Below are 13093 nucleotides of genomic sequence, written 5' to 3'. Positions count from 1 at the left end.
CACATCGCCATTTTAAACACAGTACGTAAAGGGTTAAACCCCCTGGTCATTGGCATGGGGCAAACTGGGCTGAAATGGAGCTTTAATTGTGTTCACAACACTACGGTGGGTTTAATGTGCTAGCATTTGGGAGTGGCGGTCATGGCTTCCAAGCACACAGAGTAACTCAGCTCCCATAGTTTTAGAAAACGTGTCCTTAGACTGTAAGTCCACAGTCCTGGGTATAACCAGCCTTTTCTCCTAGCTGAGCCTTCAGGTGCTTCGTATGCATCACATTTTCAGAAAGGTTCTTTTTTGGTCACTTTATTCCCAGAAAGTTGGAAGCCCCAGTGACCGGGGTTCAACGCGTGCGACGGATAATCAGCTGATTGGCGAGGCTTAGAGCCGAGGTAGCCCTGAAACCATCTAATGTTAGCCAGCCTAAAGGAGTCTTTCTGTGAAGGTGAACATGGAGATGAACGCTTGAATCTTCTCCATGATTTTATTCTGTGCTGCAAAGGTCCAACTGTCAGTGTTTATGTGAATGCAGCTTTTTAACCATCGATGCTTAAATGTGTTTTTAATTTGAATGTTTAGAGAAGCAGTACAGGACGACGTGAAGATGAGGCTGCAGATAAACCTTGTGAAGCAGACGGACATTTCAGCGTGCTTCATGGAAGTCCACGCCTGTACGGCCTGAAGGGCTGTTTATCACTGTTTATCAGCTTCAGTCTTCACCACGAGGACTCAGGCGCCAAACAGGATGTTTTCCCATCATATTGTTCTGCTTGTATATTCATTTAAATGTCATCTCATCTACTTTGTCAAAAATAAATAAGTTATGTTTGTATTTTTAAAATGTAAAACCCTGATTTCAGTTTTTTAATGGAGGGAAATCCCAGAGGTCTGACGTTTCTCGTTGTTCCCTCTCAGGAGGGATTTCGGTCCACTTCTCTTTGCAGATCCTCTCTAAATCTTTCAGGTTTTTTGGCTGACGTTTGGCAGCTCAAAGCTTCAGCTCCATCCACAGATCTCCTCTGGGATTAAGGTCCAGACTGGCTTAGACCCTCCAGGTCCTCAATCCTTCTTCTTTGTTACCTGGGTGGTGAGTTTTGGGTCATTGATGCTGGAAAACTCCTCCATGACTGAGGGAAGGAGTTTCCACAGTCCACTAATCGATCGGTCTTCCTCTGATGTGATTCTGTTCTGTCCTCTTAGAAACACCCTAAAACACGTTTCCACCTCCATGCTTGATGGTGAATAAAGGGTTAATGGAGTCAGAGTCGGCGTTCCTCCTTCAAACACGGCCAGTAGAACTGGGAGCAAAGAGCTCTGACTCACGTTCTCCCAGTGCTCCAGTGAATCTTTCAGGTTTTCATTCACAACCGTAACGAGCCGTTAAAGACAAAAATATCCTTCTAAGAAAAACATCCAATAAAAACTGTGTATAAATATTTTCCTCTCATTTGTTTTAATCAATTTCAATCCTGATTAAAAAAAAACCTAAATATTTAAATATTTGTTTGCTCATGAAAAAAATCCAAAATTGGAGTAACTGGGCCGGGGGTCAGGTGTAGATCAGGTACTACACAAAAACCAGTGGGGATTAAAATCCAGTTTGTTGCTGATTTTTTGACATAGACTGTAATAAAAATCTCCTATATTATGTAGAAAATAACTTCAAATAAAACATCAACACTCTGAATCAAAGCAGCACTTCTGGGGTCAAAATCCTGAAAGCATTGAATATTTGGTAGTTTTAGGGGGAACTGAAGGCGACTGTGGCTCTCACCCAGACTTACTCACCGACCCTCGGTCCTTTCTGGGCCCAGAATTACAGATAAAGTCTGAATAAAAGAAAAAGACTAAATGGAATTAGAAACGTGTGTGTGGTGGTGTGTGAGTGTGTGTTTACATGTCAGTGCGTACGTGTGTGTATAAACACGTGTGTTAATGTGTTTACAGGTGCATGAATGAAGGCATATGCAGACATTATTATGATTATGAGTATTCAATGTTTTTTTCTGTTATGTCTACTATTAGTGTTATTATATTATAATAATTGTTACTTTTATTAGTATTATTATTAATATTATTTAAATTTCTGATTTAATTGTTAGCCTAATTAGTTCATCATCATCATTTTTTATTATTTTATTTCATTTTTATGACAGCTGTACCTTTTTTATAGCCATCTCCTTTTCTCCTTAACCTACAGACTGGAGTCATATCTACTGTATAAGCCAGGTCACCTGACCACACCAGGGATTATCCAGCACCAACGCCATAATAATGTCTGTTTATTATTATTATTATTATTATTATTTTATTTTTATTGATCAATTGATTTTCTTTGTTTCTTTGTGTGTTTGTTGTTTCTTGTTACTGTTTTGTGTATTTTCACTTTATCACCAATAAAAAAAAACAAGAACTGAAGTTGATTGAAAAATTTAGTCCAGAAAAGCTGCACAATAATATTCTGTTTTATTCTAAAGCCATTTTTGAAAGCTGACATTTGTGTCTGTGAGTCGTTGACACATCCAGGGCCTGACAGTCATTTTTGAATAAAACAATGATTTTTGGTGTCTTCTTTTTTAATTTAGAATTCAGAGTAAAGCTAAAATGCTTAAACATATCTAAACATCATTTTCATTCATGTTTTTCATAGTGGACATTTTTGTCCCTTATGGCTTATCAGGGTGCAAAATTTAAATGATAGCAGAGGGTTCATTTACAGGTGGCTTCTAATTTTGTGCTGCGTAGAGGGGAAACGGAGACGGTACATTTAATTTTACCAGGGACTTTAATGACGGTGCTTATCCAGGTAACTGTGACCTGAACATAATAATGAGTGTGTCATTTGTACTCACTGACATCTCAGTAGACAGAGTAAAATAACAGCTCAAGTGTCTTTGTCTGCAGTACCTAGCTTTGTCCAGCAGAGGGCGACAGCGGCGCTGCGGAGCAGAGAGGATTCAGCAGCTCACCCATGAAGGAGAACAGAGACGACAGAAGGCCAAGCTGGGCAGACTTTCAGGCTGAAACACAGTAAAGCATCACAAACTGACGTAAAGCTACTTTAAAGTTTTTCAGAGTTTATAAAGACCAGCGGTGGAGGAGCAGAGGTGAGTGACAGCTCAGGCAGTAGCTCATGGAAGCTAGCTTGTTTCTTTTCTGTGTTTTAAAACGTGACGGCTTCCAGAAATTAAAGTTATCTAAAAAACAATAGGAGTAAAACTGTTTACAAGATAAAACAGCAGGATGTAATTCCTGTGGCTGGTGTGAGGACGAAGATTTGATGTGCAGGAATTTTCTTTATTGCTGTGAATTCATTTCTTTGTGTTTTGAGAAATTTAAAAATCCAGAACTGTTTGAAGAAAGAGGTAAAGATGGCAGATTGTCCTGTTCATGCAGGGTGGTTTTTGGTTGCCATATTTGTGTGTGACCAGGAGGGGGAGCCACTGAGGAGCTGAGGACACGGGCAGGTGTTCAGAGGGGTTAGCAGCCAGCTGATAAAAATACTGGAGCACTGCAGGGATAGAAAAGTAAACTACCCAGGTAGATGGACAGATTTATTCAACTTTATTCTTTTATTTTGGTTTTATTTCTCCTCAACTGGAGACAGCAACAGGAGCAGGAACACTGAGTTTCCCCAACACAAAGGAAAATAAAACGGCAGCTGAGCTGATATAAAAAGCACATTAACAGAAAGTGTTTCATGTTCATGTAGTTTGTTCAATAAATGCCGGCAATCAGGAGTCTTGATATCTTTATTTCCTACGTTCCTCCTCAAAAACAACCTTAGCAGGCGTTTGCTCTGTTTTGTCCCACCGTGCATTTAGACGTTCAGTGTTACCTGCACAATAACAGTGTCTCCGTTTAGAGGGTTCTGCCTTTATTTTCAGCTGTTTCTTCATGATAGTGATGATTTTGACAATTAAAGTAATTGATAATAGTAAAATGGTCTGTCCTTATATTTATATTTGTAACATGTCTGAACTATATTCAAGGGTTCAGAAGCAGTTATTTATTTTATTTAATAATTATTTTTTAAAAATTATGTAAAAATGTAATCAGCCAATATATTGGTTATCACATTTTTTTATTCCCTAATATCGGCATCAGCCCCCAAAAATCAGGATCAGTCGGGTTCTACATTTGATTAGATGAATTTTTATCAATTAAATTAATACTTAAATTATTTAGATGCATTTCTCATGTAATAATTAACTGTAACTAGCAATGTAATCAATCAATCAATCAAATTTATTTATAAAGCACATTTAAAACAGCAACAGCTGACCAAAGTGGTGTACAAGAGGGAGTCACACAGAAAAGTCAGGATGCACACATGGAAAAACTATAAACAGTGACGCGAATTATTACAATAATGAAACAAACAAAAAATAAAATTAAAAAAATAGATTAAGAGGACGATAATAATGATAATGTTTGATTTGGTAAAGTTTGAATCTAAAGCTTCTTAAAATACTGAATTGAAAGGCATCTTAAATATATTTATTTATGCTAAACTGATAAAGAAATTCAGGAACTTTTGCCTTTTTTGTCTAAATCAGTGGTTCCCAATCGTTTTTCCTAAGGCCCCTGACTCTAAGAAAAGCTAAACCAACCCAGGATCCAAATGGAAAAAAGTACACATCAATTTTAACTTTATTCAAAATCCCAACATACGGAAGCCCTAAAGGGACATGCATATACATACAGAGCTTAACAAATGTATCAGACCAGCTGTCATCTCTGTCTCAGAGACCATCCAGCATCATGAAGTGCTTTAATGCCGACTCTTTCATTTTCAGTCAGCTCTCCACGTTTTACCATTTTGAACAGGAATGAGGAATTTCAAACTGAATTCACCCAAATTTGAGCCGGCTCACTGGGCTTCTCTGAGAAGTCAGAAATGAATCAAGCATAACATTCAACCACTAAAACTCATTTTTCTCTTCAGGAATGACAGTAAATAACTATAATCTGACATGCAGTATTAGTACTACAGTGCTAGTACTGTAGTACTACAGAAACTTTATAAAAACACATTTTTTATTATTTTATTTTATTATAAAATAACAGCAAAAGTTTAAAAAGGAGGAAAACACACCCACGGTCTATATAGGAGATGGCTTTTATAAGCAGCCCATTCATGAATGACACTTCAGTAAAAACAGCATTTCTGTATTTCTGACACATTTCCTGCTGTTCGTCTACACTCGTGTGTTTTCTGTCCTGAGGGCTGTAATGCACATGGAATCCTGCAGGGGGAGCTGCAGGATACTAAACTTTCAGTCTTGTCACAGAAGCAGAGCAGGTGTTTGAACGCTGCGTGCTGCTCTGGTGATGCAGGTTTACTTGTTACATTTCCAGCTCATTAACCCTGACAGGAGCGTACCTGCACAGGTGAGGCCAACTGTTAGTGTGACACATTCACGCATAATGGCTTTGTCATCAGTCTGCTGTTTGACCACGGAGACAAAAGAACAAACGGCCTACAGCAGATCAGACAAGAGTGTGTGTGCTGGAATGTCACCTGGCCTCATAACACACACACACACACACACACACACACAGGTATTTATGGCACTTTCATGACGTCTGATGATGCAACATGAGCCAAACTGTAAATCATACTTTAACCCCTAAGGAGCCAGCGTAGCACAGGTGTCACATGACCTTTAATGTTAATTCATGAAGTTCCTGAGTGAAACACTCTGAACATTCTGATGTGGTCATGTGACCGGTCCATCAGGGGGATATAGGTGAGAACTTTCTGGGCCCAGCCAAACTGGGGGGCCAATTGAGGTCAGCAAAATCATGATCCATTCAAAAGTTAAGCTGTAATAATCATATTTTATATTTTTAAATATATATACAGTATATAATTATATATTTAAGTATATAAATGGGTCACAAGTGGCAAAAATGGGTTAAAATAGCCAGATAAACTGATAAAAACAGGTTAGAAAGTGACAAAAATTTGTTTAAAGTGGGAAAAAAATATCCAAAAGTAGCATAAGGTTATGGAATTTTTATTCAAGATAAGCAAAAATGGGTTACAGAAATGCAAAAAGGGTTTAGAATGGGTGGAAAATGTTGAAAAGCGGTTAAAAAGTAGCAAAAATAGGTATAAAGGGAAAAGAAGTTGCAACAATGGCTGCATATATGGAAAAAAAAACACCTAACCCTAAAAAAATTCTAACAAAAGGTTTCTCAGACCATGTTTTCTGGGTCTATGAATCCATTGGACTTGTCTAAATTGCACTGACAGGATTGCGTACTTGTGGAAACATGATTTTGTCAGATAACTGTAAGAGTTTATCTTTGAGGTGAACCACAGATGTAAACCATTTAGCCATGTCATGTAACTCCTACTCAGTACGTGTTTTTGGTCATATGCCCTTTTTTTGCTAAAACAAAGACTTGACATTCAATGTTAAAGTTATTGCACCCAAAAGTAACTTAAATTGGAGTTGTATAACTTGATCTTAAACAACTCTGAGTTAGCCCGAACAGAGGGCTGTGTGTGAACCCCATAAAATGGTCACTCATTTCAGTTTGAATAAGGTGATACAGATGTAATGCATCCTCTACAGATGTTTGTGAGTATAAAGATGGCATTATACTAAACCCAACAAAACTAAACTCACAATTTTCAGCAATTCAGAAGATGGTGGAAGAGAATACTGACATTTGAAATGGCTTGCCTCACTGAAATGTTGTTGGCAGCACAGTGTATACCATTTTGCTCAAACTTCATCCTTGACTACTTACAGACAGCCTCCCAGAAACTTGTGAATGGTGAATCAACCATCCAGTCCTGTAAAAATGTGTTTCTGCTCCCACATCAAGCAAGGAATGTCATAGAGGACCGTGGGACCAAGGCAATGGCAGTGTAGTTTGGTGGAAAGAGTACAGATTCACTTGCCTCTTTGCGCTACAAAGAAGAAGCAAGAAAAGTCGATACTGCCAAATCATTTGTTACCCCAGAATGTCCGCCTCCAACTGAGCTCCAACATGTATCAGGCTCCAGTATTCCTGGTCTTCCATGGTGTGGACTAGAAAGGAAGGTGACATGAACACAGTGGATTGGGGATGGAAACTGGTGGACAACTGGTTCCTGCCAGTTATGACCAGTAAGACTGCTGCCCCAGAAAGCCTCCTGCAGATGATCCACTGGAATTGCACAGCTGTCTGCCGAACACAACGGTGCAGTGGCAGGGCATGTGGACTACCATGCATGCCTGCTTGTGAGAACCTCTATAATCAGCCTCTATGGGAGGAAGCGTGTGACGACTAATGTTGAATCTAGTGAGGGTCACAGTGCAAAAAGTATAAAAAATAAACCAGAATAAGAGGAAACAACTGAAGAAAATAGAGAAAGATATGTATAAATAAGAAAGGTATTAAAAATATATATTTAAAAAAACAAAAGGCAAAAAAAAAAAAACACATTATAAAAAATATATAAAAAAATAAAAGGGGTTAGCGTTACTGAGCCTTCACATGGCAGCCCTGTTTTGACTAATTTTACACCGCTTTTATGAAAATGACAGAATATTTTTCAAGTCATCAGCCGTTAGAGTATAATTCAAATGTTTTTCAACAAACTTCATAATGACAACTATTATTTTTTAAATAAAAAAACTCAAAATGCACTGTTCCACATTATTAAGCACAACAGAGGTTTAAAATATTTTAGAGGCTGTAAAGAAGTGAAAATGGTCATGTGTTGAATCTGCAGCATTAGGAGGTCATATTTACTGAAATCAAAGCTATTTCAATCAGAAACATCTGAACAGGCCAAGTTCATGTTAACATAGGAGCCCTTCTCTGATATCACCTTCACTATTCTTCATCCATTGAACCTGTGAGTTCTTGGAGAGTTTCTGCTTGAATTTCTTTGCAGGATGTCAGAATATCCTCCCAGAGCTGCTGTTCTGATGTGAACTGCCTCCCACCCTCACAGATCTTTAGCTTGAGGATGCTCCAAAGGTTCTCAGTAGGGTTAAAGGTCAGGGGAGGATGGGGGCCACACCATGGGAGGGATTCTTTGCAGCATGAGATGGTTCATTGTCATGCATGAAGATCATTTTGCTACAGAAGGCACGGTTCTTCTTTTTTTACCATGGAAGAAAGTGGTCAGTCAGAAACTCTAGATACTTTGTCGAGGTCATTTTCACACCTTCAGGGACCCTAAAGGGGCCTACCAGCTCTCCTCATGAATCCGGCCCAGAACATGACTCCGCCCCCTCCTTGCTGACATCACAGCCTTGTTGGGACATGGTGGCCATCCACCAACCATCCACTACTCCTCCATCTGGACCATCCAGGGTTGCACGGCACTCATCAGTCAACAAGACTGTTTGAAAATGAGTCTTCATGTATTTCTGGGCCCACTGCAACCGTTTCTGCTTGTGAGCATTGGTTAGGGGGGGCTGAATAGTAGGTTTATACACGACTGCAAGCCTCTGGAGGATCCTACACCTTGAGGTTGGTGGGACTCCAGAGGCACCAGCAGCTTCAAATACCTGTTGTGTTGAGAAATACTCTGACTGTCATTTGCATAAATATTTAGGAAAATAAGAGAAAAATGTTATTTACATAATAATGTGGAAAGCGGTGTACAGTACCACACATTTCTGATGAATTTATTCTTTATTGGAATCAAAAGAATTGTTATGAACCACAGAAACCACCAACACTCGGCAAAACGATATGAGAAAGGTGAAATATGCAATTACTTAAGGAAAACTGTGCTTGTTGTTCACATAAATATGCTTGTAACCATTTGCTTTAAACATATAATTCTACTTGTAATCACTTATCATGCAAATATGCTAATTAGAATATTACATGGCCAAAACATGTATCAGGCACCAGTATTCCTGGTCTAGGAGGAATACAAAGGAGTAATGGTCATTATAAGGACCTGACGGCCGCCATTTTGAAAATGGTGCCTTTTTTTTAATCAAACTTTGGTAAACTTTTAGTATGTTTTTAAGAACATCTGATACAACGGTAAACCACTGAGAAACCTTTTGTTGGAATTTTTTGGGGGTCAAGCCATATATGCAGCCGCATATAGATGAAGTAGGAAAAGTGGATTCAATAGTGGCATAAGTGAGCAGGAACAGTGGTGAAAAGGGGTTTAAAAGCCCAAATTCTTTGAGTCCAGCACACGTGTGTTGGTGTCATCAATAAATGGTGAAAGGGGAGGGCCCATTCACTTTGTTTTTATGTTGGAAAAAAACTGAAAATGACTTTTGTAGTTAAATCTACTTGATTCTGACCTATGCTGTATAAATACAAATGAAAAAATATAGTGTTATGCCCCACATCATTTTTCTATAAGGACAACTGGTTGCAGGTCCTCATGGGTTAAAGGCCTAAAGCACAGGGAACTTTATGCTCCAATAAGTTTCTTCAGGGAACAAACCGTTCCTGTGGGCTAGTAGTCTACATTAAAAGGTCATCGCTGGTATCGAGCCAAAACCTCATATCTCCGTTTCTCATGATTAGATTTTTCATAAATCAGTGATATTAGTCAATGGTTTTGACTCTAGACCAGTGCACCACTTGTCCCTACCACTTTGACCTATCCTGACATCTTGAGGTAGGATGTCCTGATTCTTGCTAAGGCTCATTTATGATCAACATTTGAACCACATACGGATACGGACGGACTCCACGCCATTTCGCCCGCTTCTGTTCTCTGGAAGCTCACAGATAGCCAATCCAACATTGAAATACCGCTGCCAATCGTGGGGGCGGTGTTTAACAAAGCAGCCGACAGTTCAACCCAGAGTAGCAAACACAGCGAAGAAGAAACATTTGAAAGAACTTATCGAGTTTTCTGAGGAAATATAAACAAATAATGAGTTATAAGGAAACACAAACGCATCAGTGAGGATAGCTCACCTGGGCTCTAAGACAGACGCGACAAGACCACACCTGAGCAGAGGACGGATCATTCTTGTTCACTCTACGGGACAGACAGGGCAGCATCAGTGAGAAACAGCGTCCTCTAGTGGATTGTTTTTTTTTAATGTCCGCTCTAACATAATAGACGAATGTCAGTATGAGGGCAATGACAGTTGTAACGGTCAAAATGCACACATCTATTTCCATGCATGCGTAAAAAATAAATGAGCCTGCAGAATGGAGGGGTGGGGGGATACGATATCCAAACAGTGGGATATGGAAATCTGGAAGAATGCCTCAGGAATCATCTACAGGGTTTGAAAATAACACCAATCTATAATTTAATGTTTCATTGCATCAGGGTCCTTTGGATTTTGAACATCTGAAGACAAACGCTGTGACGGGTTCTGATGAAGTATCAGGATTTTGAAGGACAATTTCACCACTGCCTCGTGTAGTTTAGGGAGCAACAGGGCGCCGGAAATCAAGGGTTAAAGTTAGAAATGGGGTGAGCCTCACAGTAGTGTCCAACCAAACACGTCAAAGCAGCCATCCAGAGGAGCGTCATTCCCAGCCCATGGATTAAGGTGTATTTTTATTAAAGATGTAACTCCATAAGGTGTAGGTACTATACAGTAAACCAGCGTAGCATTGTCGTGAATGAATTCCACATATTAAGAAAGAAAAGCTGTTTAAAAGTGTGAATGCCTTCGAGCCTCCTGCTGCTCCAGACTCCCACAATGCTTTGCATGTAGATTGTGTCAACTAGAGGTGCAAGCCAGAATGTGTCGGCACTTTTGAAAAGGTTTCTCTCCTTCAGTGTGTGAGATTCATTCATGAAAAATGAGATGTCGGTTCACTGCAGGGGTGTCTAAACCATGACCCGGGCATTGTGCATTGTTTGCTCTTGGTTTCATTTTTAAAGTTTGTTATTTATCTTTTATTTTCATCTCATCTTTTGCTTTTGTCATATTGCATACAATGACAATAAAGTATCTTTAAAAGAAAGAAAGACTTGATCACAGTTTATTCTGTCCCACATGTTTTAGTCCACTTTAGTTTGAAGTCTTGCATCAGTGTCTGGTTTCATCACCGTGATGTTCGGCGTCTATTTTCCCTCTCATGTTTCATAGCTATCAGTCCCATCACTCAGCAGCGGCTTTATTTTCTCCACAGGTGAGACACGATGCGTCATCAGTAACACCTTTCTTCTCTAAACGCTGGCGTGTCAGCGATGTTAGTCATTTGTGAAGGAAGCCTGTGTGTCCATTAAAAAACAGTCAGTATGAGGAAACAGAACGAGACGAGAGGGGAAAACAAAACACCTGGAGTTTCAGTCGGTCTGGTGCAGCTGAGGATGATCAGGCAGGTGAGGATCACCTGGTCTGTCTGATGATCTGCTGTCTTAAAGAAATAATCACTTTGTTGTGCTCCTTCCCTGCTGTTGGGGTAGCTCTTTAGCTCTTCAGCCCCCTTGTGGCAGTGGTGGGAAGATCGATATATTAGTGCCCATAAAGTCCTCTCCTGGTATCGATCACGCTAACAAAGCATCAATACCAAGGGAGTTACTTAAAATGTGTCTTGCCTGTCTTCCTGGTCTCTTTCCTCTCCAGACTATGTTGCCTTTACTGCTTGACCTGGTCACATGACTTAGGACACCAATCATACACCAGTAACAGATCTTAGCAGCTCCACTCACGTACATATGAATACGGCTGTCCTTCTCAGTCAATGTGGCCCCTAAGTCAGTTTCAAATTTGGAAGAAAATATAACAAAAAGTACTCTGAGGCTACATGTCAGTACCACAAAATCTATGACGTATGAGTTTCCTCTCAGAATAGAGCAAAGAAAAAAACACTCATATCCTTACCCTCAAATTGCACATACTCCCTCTGCACAGTGATCCGTACGCAAAACACTCCAGAGGAACTGCTCCGCTTCACATCAATGCTAGGTCTATTTTTTCACGAAGGCCGCAGCCAAAACATCAATTATGTAGAGCAGATCAACTCACTCCGGAGAAAGAACATGCTAAGTCCTACAGCAGGCCTATTCAATTAGAGGCCCGGGGGCCACATGCGGCCCAGAACCAACCCCCAAGTGGCCCAGTGTGTGGTCATGCCAGAAATGCAGTGGGCAACCTGTTTCGCAAGTTTTCATAAATTCCCACAGTATTTCAGATCGACAGAAGTAGCCCAAAAGTGCCAAGTATAAAACATGTTTCAACTGTAGCTACAAGTGTGCAAAGTTCGTTTTTATTCAGTTTATGCCTGGGTAAGATGTGACCAAAAATTATTTTTTACAGAATTTCATTTTATGTTTTCATTCAATTTTTTTTTCTTTTTTTAATTCTAGTGAAAGCAAACATTTCTGCTGCCTCAGGTTAGGTTCAAATACAGCTCTTTTGTTGTGTTTCTATGCACTTTTTGATGTGCTTTTGTCAGGTTGCCAAATTTAAAAGGGACGCTATGACTAAAAAGTGCATATTTTTCTTCAAACTCGCCTGTATTGGTTCCAAATTTGACAATTACCAGCTACTTTTAGGGCGCCAAACATGTCTGGCCCAGCTATGTTACTTGATTAGAAAATTTGGCCCAGTTGAATTTGTAATTGAATAGCCCTGACCTACAGGGTGGAAGTAATGATCATAACGATCATTTACTCTCAGGAGTCCATCATTATGTTACGGAAGCAGATTAGGGCCATTTTTGATGGAGAAAATAATTTTAAGCAAGTCGAGAATAAAGTTGAAATTTTGAGAATAATGTCAAAATGATGAGGAAAAAGTCGAAACTTGTTATTAACTCTGGATCATAGACGTTTTGTGTTTATGTGGCAAAGAGAGAGAATCTCTTTATTGTTAAATCCAATAATGAGGTACATTTTCACATATTCATTGATATGAGGCATAACTAGCATTTAGTAGAGACAGGCATGATTCTCTGTTATTGTCTTAAAAACTCAAACATCAACAGGAGCAGCAGCGCTCGTGTCTCTCTTCCTCTTGTTCTCTGTCTGATCACCTGTAGAGACGCACAGGTGACAGAATCAACCTTGTTACGTAATGGGAGAGTGAAGGGAGATTGATCGCTTGTTTGTTGATCATAGGCTGCTGCCAATGACAAAATGTTAAAAAAAAGGCAAAAAAAGGAACACTTTGTCACGTGTTGTCAACTGGAA

Source organism: Cheilinus undulatus, linkage group 18, assembly GCF_018320785.1.
Source record: "Cheilinus undulatus linkage group 18, ASM1832078v1, whole genome shotgun sequence".
In the NCBI taxonomy this organism is placed as follows: domain Eukaryota; kingdom Metazoa; phylum Chordata; class Actinopteri; order Labriformes; family Labridae; genus Cheilinus; species Cheilinus undulatus.
Note: the sequence above shows the minus strand (reverse complement) of the source record.